We start from the raw sequence: 7,741 nt of genomic DNA on the forward strand, positions 1-7,741 counted from the left end.
TCTTTGCTCTGCTGACCACTCAGGCCCAGCTTATATTCAAGGCTTTGCCCTTATTTTCAAAGCCTTCATGAGCTTAGCAAAAATTGGTTTAAGGACATGGACACTTCTAATATTACATGGAAATCTGATGGTTATATTGCTCTGTAACAAAATAAATACCCAGTTTGAAGCTGCGTGCACCAGAGATTCCCCAGTGCCTAGGACACAACTATGGACTCCTGATCACCTGCAGGAGTCAACCATAATCTCAAAAGTGCAGAAAAAAAGAGAAACTCCAGTTTTTCAGCCCAGCCTCTCTATTCTAACCGTACCAAAACCACCAGTACGAACAAGTAGTCGATGACTGACAGACAGCATGAAGTCTGATTTCCAAGGGCACATTCCAGTGGGAGTTCTCTGGTGCCTGATAAAAGGTGAGGTGAGCTGACGGCACCATCATGCCTCTAGCACAAACAGGCTTTCTCGTGTACCCATCCGCCTCTCTCTTTTAACCTTATGAGAACCTCACTTTCAGATCTGTATTCTTTTGCCGAGTTAACTGCCCAACAGGCCCACGCTTTTGGGGAGGTGGGGAGGTAGGGCACGTGGAATCACGTACATAGGCACACACACACAGAGAGCACGAATTCAGAGGCATTCTTTTACTAGGAAACAGTTACTGGCAAAAGTGCCTTACGTAAAAATTAGGAAAGGAAAAAAGAGAGAGAAATGTCGAAGATGCCTTGTGTTCATTTTCATGAGCTCATAAAGGAGGCAGATACATAAAGGTATCCAGGAACATCTGAGGAGTCATTGCTTTCCAACACACCAGTGACAGTCAGGCACTCAGAACCTGGAGAGAATCACACAAACATTTTCAAATGACGAATGAGTCACTAATGATGATCAGATCTGAAACAAACATATTTACTCCAGAAACAAACATAAAAGCAGCTTTTCAATTATATGAGATGAAAAACAAGTCAAAATCAAAAAGTCCAGAAGATATCATCAAAATACACCTGAACCTATGTCCATAACTCACTGCTACACTGGGAGAGGGCCTTGTTTTAGGGTTGCATTTCCATGTTACTTTTGCGTTTCCTGACCACTGCTCAGCTGCAATACATCTATGTTTAAATTGCCTTCCAAGGAAAGTAAAACAGAGTACCTCAATAGGGGAACCAACAAGCCATGCATCTACACAATATTCAGAATAAATGCTCTGATGATGCAGAATCCTCACAATGCATCTACCACTGCATGAACTCCCCAGCTGCTTTTTGCCTGGAAGGAAAAACATGTATGTATGACCAAGGATACTGTTCAGAGACACTGAAACAGGTTTATAATACTCCATCCTGTTTTCTTCAGCACAAAAATAAGCCCTGAAGAATACATGTCAGATATTTATTTCTGACAACAACTGGCAATAACTTTGTGCATTTCAAATACCAGTCAGAGAACCTTTCAAATGATTGAAAGGTGTGTGAAGGTCAGAAAGCTTGGCTGTCTTGTCAAGGATGATGAAACTTTGTTGAATTTGTTAAACTTATGTTCCCATGAAATTTTCACCGCAACAACCGTTTAACTTGACATCTGCCTAAATCTGTCCAGACCTTTGGGCTAACGTGACAAGAAATAAGTGACCAAGCAAACCATCAGAAGAGAAAGCTGGAATCACCAAAGAGGCTCACTCGAAGCCTATGCCACGGGCTCTTCCAGTGGTTGACTCCCGCAGCAACATTTGGGTGGGGACACTGTGCCAGTGAGTCAGCATTTTTAAGTCACAACTGAGAAAACAAGCAAAAAAAAAAAAATTATGGTTTAATTATTTGGTAAGGCAGCATCATAGGTATTTGGCAGGCATCACCATAAAAGCGCCCAAATTTTAGTGCAAACCATCCTCTTCCCCATTCTTTCCCAAAACTCTGCCTTCTTAAACTGACCATTCAGAAAACAGCCAGGATGCTGCTTCTTTCTGCCTAGTATCCTCTGCCCTGCTTGTACATGTGCTTATCCAGTAACAGGCATCAATAGTGAAATTGGATTACGTTCCACCGGTTTAGAGCATGAGCACAGCCCTGGGTGGGGCTGCTGGAGGATCAGCTCTTAATAAGGTGTCCAATTTATAATCTAGCAGGGCGAGGAGCAACTGGCTCTCGGAATGAATAGCTCTTCTGTGTTACCATCTCCTGAGGCTGGCTGCCTGGCCAGCCCGCCTCATCCTTTTCTCCCTCTCTCACAGATGTTACTCTTTTCGCTAAATTTTTTTTTGCTGTTTCCCAGACTGGAAATATAAAGAGGAAGGAAGACGAGAAGTATCCACCCGTATCTGGTCGGACACTGCAAACGGCGGCAAAATGAACAAACTGTCTGCTAGCTCAATAAGAAATAAAACCCTGGTATTTACTTCTTCCAAGAAGGCATCGTTTCAACCTAGGATCCTGCTCCCAGGGACCGCCTTTGTGCCAAGAGATGTCTTTATAAGGACTGTTCCGTGCAACAACCCCAGATCTGTGGGTCACCGGTGTGCAGCCGATGGGGCGAGGAGGAACGGCCGAATGTTGTGGAGCACAGGAGATTAGCAAAGGGATGCCATTCCCAGACTAATGCCCTCCCTGCTTTTGTCTTAACCCTCTTCTCCTAAACGATGCCTGGTGACTGCACCGAGGAGCGCGAAGTTCACAAATCCATCCTTCCGAACAGCCGGAGATCGTCATTCCTCACACAAACATCCCCCAGATGCCACAACCACCGCATCCGCCGCCTCGACGGTTCTCCCCCGCGTTGGGGAGCCACACGGACACCCGCGTTTTCCCCACGGGTAGCCGATGCGCACCCCGCAGCGAGGGCTGGCCTGCAGGCCGAGCCCAGAGAGCTCCAGGGCGGGGAGAGGGCCCCGATTGCCCGCCGCGGGGCCGCCGGGGCCGGCAGGAGGCGGCGGCGGCGGCGGCGGCGGCGGCCCCGACCGGGTCCCCGCCCGGCGCGGGGCGGCGCAGCGCCCCCTGGCGGCGCGCAGAGACCCGCCCGCCCCCGCGGAGGCCGGTGCCGATGGCGGCTGGCGGGGGGAGCACCTGCCACCGCAGAGCCCGGCGAAACGGGGGCAAGTTACTACGTCTGTAATTTACGCTAAAGCAGTGTTTTTGGTTTTTCTTCCAAGCAGCACCGTGACTTACCGTGCGGGTCGGAAGCAGTCGTGGGGTGCAGCTGCAGAAGGAGGGGCAGGGAGGCTTGGCGTGGAGGCTCCGCAAAGGCTGTCAGAGCTGCTGAGCATCTCTCTCACTCTCTCCCTTCTCCCATCTCCAAAGCGGTTCTCTGCCCAAAGATTCACCCTGCCCCGGGAGACGTGTTGCAGAGCCTCCTGTATCTCCATTCAATAGATTTCCTTTTCCACGGCAACAGTCCGTGGCAATGCGACCCTCTCACAAAGCATGAATCTGTAGCACGCCACATTCAGGAATGGCTGCTCCTCGGTACCCACAGTCCTCCTTTCCTTCTGACTCTGTGCTGGCACTGCATCGTGTAGAATGACTTTTTCCCACTTAAAACCAAAAAAAAAGCCCGTTAAATATAAATCCACCTGAAAATTTTCCATCATTCCGTGCTTCCCCCCTTGCCAAAGTGAAGTGTAAGGTGATACCACCAGCCACTCGATCAATCTTCGTCAGGATCAGGGGCATCTGGCTCCTGTAGGATTTTTTAAAGTAGGAGTGTGTTTCTAGGACCATCGGCTTTTCTGCAGCAGGATGCTGTTTTCAGGATCTAATTTACGCTGAACTCCCAAAAGACCACAGAGAAAGAAGAAGCAGGGAGCGTGCACTGGAGTTCCTGGAAAAGACACCCGAGCTGTTCTTATGGCCTCCTGCAACCACAGTCGGTCCTCCCCAGGCTCTATGGCTCGTCCCGGCAATTGCCAGCACTGTGGGCTCAGAGGGCACGGGAAGCGGCCCACAGCTGGCCCGGGGAGCCTGCCTAGTTCGAGCAGTGTTTTCAATTAATAGCCTGCTCAGCAGCCACATCATGGTCTGTGAGAAATGCTAAGTGTCATTAGCAGCCTCTTGGTTCAAAACGTCTGGGAGGGCCACTGTTCTGTCCCCATCTTCATGGTGTCCTTGCATCTGGGAGGAAAGCCTGGGATGGAGAAGACAAAAGGACAAGCTGGACTAGAGTACCCGTTATGCCATTGAGAAAAAAATGAAAATAAGATGTCAACAACTTCTGCGGGCCTAATTGTTTCTTCTCAAACAGATTGTTAGCTTATGTGAATCAGAGTAGCTCTACTGAATAAACCAAAGAATGGAAAGGGGGAGGGGGATAGCCTTGGTATCAGAAAGGCACAATATGGGTCTTTATCCCCATTGCTTGCTGGCTACTGAGTAACATTAACTTATTGCCACCACCCCCCGCCACCAAGAGATAGTGGCACTAAGAGAGATGAAGAGGCACAGGGTGGCAAATAGTAAGACTGAGTTTCTGCAAACACCACCACGCAAGGCCACCTGAAGGATCAGGCCTTGACTCCCTCTCTCTGCAGCTCTTGCTCTTGTCCTGCTGCTCAGCTCTGTTGTGGAACTGAACCAGAGAAACCAAAGCCGATCAAAAACCAGAAACAGTTCTTTTCTGAGCCAGGTTGCTTCCCTGATCTGGTCCATCTTACAGCCACGTGCACCCTGGACAAGTTATAAAGAAAATACAACTGCTTCTTTCAGCATCAGCGCCGGCTTGAGGAGTTCATCAAACTGCAGCCTGGTGAAACACTGGGAAATCCCACAGAGAGCAAAAGAGAAGGAAGCTGTGCTTTAATTTCAGCAAAACACTGAACACAGGCAAAGAGCAGGCAGCGAGTGAGTGATACAAATGCACCTAGTCAGATTTCTCCACTGGACTTTCAAGAGAAAAAGAGGTAAAACATCAAGCACAAAGGGCAGCCTGAGTTCTCCAAACACAAAATCAGGACAAGCCAAATCCTGTCCAATTGCACAACATTAAAGAGTGATTCTGTGCTCTCTTACCTTGTGCTAAGGGAACAGCAATGTTCTGACCTGCAGTGATTTATGTGTAGCAAATTCGTGCTCATAAACAAGTGAGGGGAACCAAAATCTCATGCCCTAATCCTTCCAAGCAAAACCAAAATCTTTATGGGCAGCAAGCTTGCTGTTCAAGGAGGTAATGTTTATCCTTATTTAAATCCAATAAAAACAGCAAAACAAGAGAAACAATGCTCAAAGAGCTCTTCTCCTTTACATTTGCGAATAATGCTACCAAAAAAAAGAAAAAATTAATTGCTTCACATGCTTCACAAATATTAATTAATATAGCCTGATGTCTCCCCGGCTGGACAGGTGTTATCATCTCCACTGAACACATGAGCAAGCTGAGTAAGACAGAGCTGGCCCTGTTTTTTCTAAGCAGCATCTAATTTTCAGTGCACTTCTGTGTACAGGCAGCTTCTGTTAATTTTGGCTAGAGCTGTAAGTGATTAACACATGTGCAAGACAGATTCTGGGTATCTCAAGCTACAGGGCTAAAATTAAAGCCCATGCTTGAAAATGTGAAGCTAAAGGACTTGCCCATGGCTGGGCAAGACAGGAAATCTGTTGCAGGATCAGGAAAATAAGCCAAGTCTTCAGATTCCTTGGGGCTTGTCTCCACAAGAAACGTAGGGAAGCAACGTAAAATTGCAGCATGCCAGAAACATTCTCCCCAGGTGGACCCTTCAGTGTTCACTGCTTTCAAAGAGCAGATTTTAACCCCTCCATAAATTCATCCCTTCCCCACAAGCACAGAGAGACCCACTTCTCACGTACTGCTGAATACCATAGCTTGTTGCCACTTTCTAAACTGAAAGGTGATGGTGACAAGAGAAGGATGTGGTGACTCAGGAGGTAGCAATAAGAAAGCCAAGGGTGAAGTTTCACTTTGGTTTCAGCAGAAAACTTCCCCACGAAGATGCTCCTGGTTTGCAATTAGCGATGAAGTAGCTTACCTGCATTTCAAAGAGGGGTGAGCTACCTCCCACTTAGCATACACAAGGGTTACTCCTGCCCCTTTTAAGCAGACACAGACGATCTGAATAGCTGCCCCCATTAACTGGAGCATGATGCCAGCCCAAAGGAGGAGCTGTGTGGTTTCATGCTAGAAATAAGCAGCAGGTCTCTCTGCAATAAACTCTCTAAAGTTAATCTAACAACATCCACGCAGGGGGCTGGGCTGCAGATGCACATCCTCCCAAGCTAAAGCGCTGGTGGAAAAGGTCTGTCCTCCCAGCCTGTGGTTACCATCCCTCAGGTCTCCTTTGCTGAACTCTGCTTGAATGCTTCTCACATTTTTTCAGTCTGAATGAGATAGGTAAGCAGAGGACTTGTATTTCAACATTATAAGCTACCACCTAATGCAAGACGGGAAATGGTCACCCCACAGCCTACTCCCTAGATCTTCCAGCGCCAGGGAAGAGCTGGATATGGTGATTTCTGCCACAGCCTACATGAACATCCATGGCCTACGTGCAGGGTGACAGTGACCAAGAAGTTCATGCTCTGCCTTGTAACATGCCAGCTTTCAAATGGAGATGAGGCCGGTGCTAATGCATTAGGCTTGGCTAACATTTTAATTGGTGTGGGCATACCTTTGCCATTAAGTTCTCAAATTGGTATGATACAGCTTAACTGGTAAAAATCAATGTAGGCTAGGTCTGCCAGAACTGGTGGGTCCAAAGGAAGACATCGTTCTGCAGTGGTGAGGATGACAGCCGACCACAGAATGACCACCCAGTAGGTGCATACACTGCGGAGGCAGGCGTAAAGCCACTTTATGGTCTTGTCAGACTTGAAAAGAGTAGGAACACCAGAACACATGTAACACTGTTTTTGCCACTTCAGGTTACGGACATACATCTGTTCAGACTGAAGCAGAGCCCCATGGTGTAGCTCTCCCTCATCCCTCGCACACGCACAGAGACACTTACACCTGCTGTCCCACGACACCAAACCAAGTGTTTGTGTAGCTGAGCTCTAAAGATTTTTTAAGGACCTTTGGGTTAAAAAAAAAACACCAAACATCCTCCCTGAAAAGCACGTCCTTTCTTTTAAGTGGATCATTTCACAGAACTGGCTTAAAGGGCAGCTAGACAAACAGCTGAATCAGCACAGCCAATGAAGCAGTAACCTGGGGCAGTGGAGGAGCCGACTGGATCAGCCGCCTCGCTCTGCTGCAAGCTAAAGCAAGATGCCTGACTGCGGCCCAGCTTTACCAATACTTTCCAAAGTGTGTGTTTTGGTTTGCATTAGGGCTTTTTTTCCTTAGGTTTCCTAAGGAAATGGGGCTTATGCAATAGCTCTGTCCCTCAGTCTTCCTGTAATCCCTTTCCAATCTTCTGTCCAATTTCAGTCAAATCTGAAAGAGTCTCAAACATAGTATGCCCCTCTAAATCAGCTGGTGTCTGGGTCGAAGCCCAAACTCGTGTCTTCTGCAAGGAGAAAGGCAGGCCAAACCCGGCTGCCAGCCAGTGCTGCCGGTTAGCCAACACACGGCACCAGCCTATGGTTTCAGAGGGCCAGGGAGGGAGCTGAGGTGGGAACCTGATGCTCATCATATGAGGCCAGGCTTTAGCACTTTGACTGCTTGTGCACAGGCTGCTTTAATCCAGACTTCGAAACTTATGGCATGTAGACTTCAGTACGTACTTGTGTTTTAAAATACAGTATCCTGTCAGAAGTTCCTTCTGTAAGTCATTAAGATGAAGTTAATACTTTTAACTCCA

At 47.8% G+C, this 7,741-nt stretch overlaps 1 long non-coding RNA gene across 3 annotated transcripts; it reads right to left on the reverse strand.

Annotated features, from left to right (window-relative positions):
• Window positions 1-626: 626 nt before the first annotated feature.
• Window positions 627-3,556, reverse strand: LOC128905053 (uncharacterized). Of its 3 annotated transcripts, none has more exons than XR_008464740.1 (3): window positions 3,159-3,556; window positions 1,151-1,772; window positions 627-832 (listed from the first exon to the last, which is right to left on the reverse strand). It is a non-coding gene; the product is annotated as an uncharacterized LOC128905053 (long non-coding RNA). The 3 variants fall into 3 exon arrangements; XR_008464739.1 differs by lacking the exon at window positions 3,159-3,556 and adding an exon at window positions 2,393-2,917; XR_008464741.1 differs by lacking the exon at window positions 3,159-3,556 and adding an exon at window positions 1,929-2,221.
• Between the last annotated feature and the right edge of the window lie 4,185 nt (window positions 3,557-7,741).

Source organism: Rissa tridactyla, chromosome 2, assembly GCF_028500815.1.
Source record: "Rissa tridactyla isolate bRisTri1 chromosome 2, bRisTri1.patW.cur.20221130, whole genome shotgun sequence".
Lineage (NCBI taxonomy): Eukaryota > Metazoa > Chordata > Aves > Charadriiformes > Laridae > Rissa > Rissa tridactyla.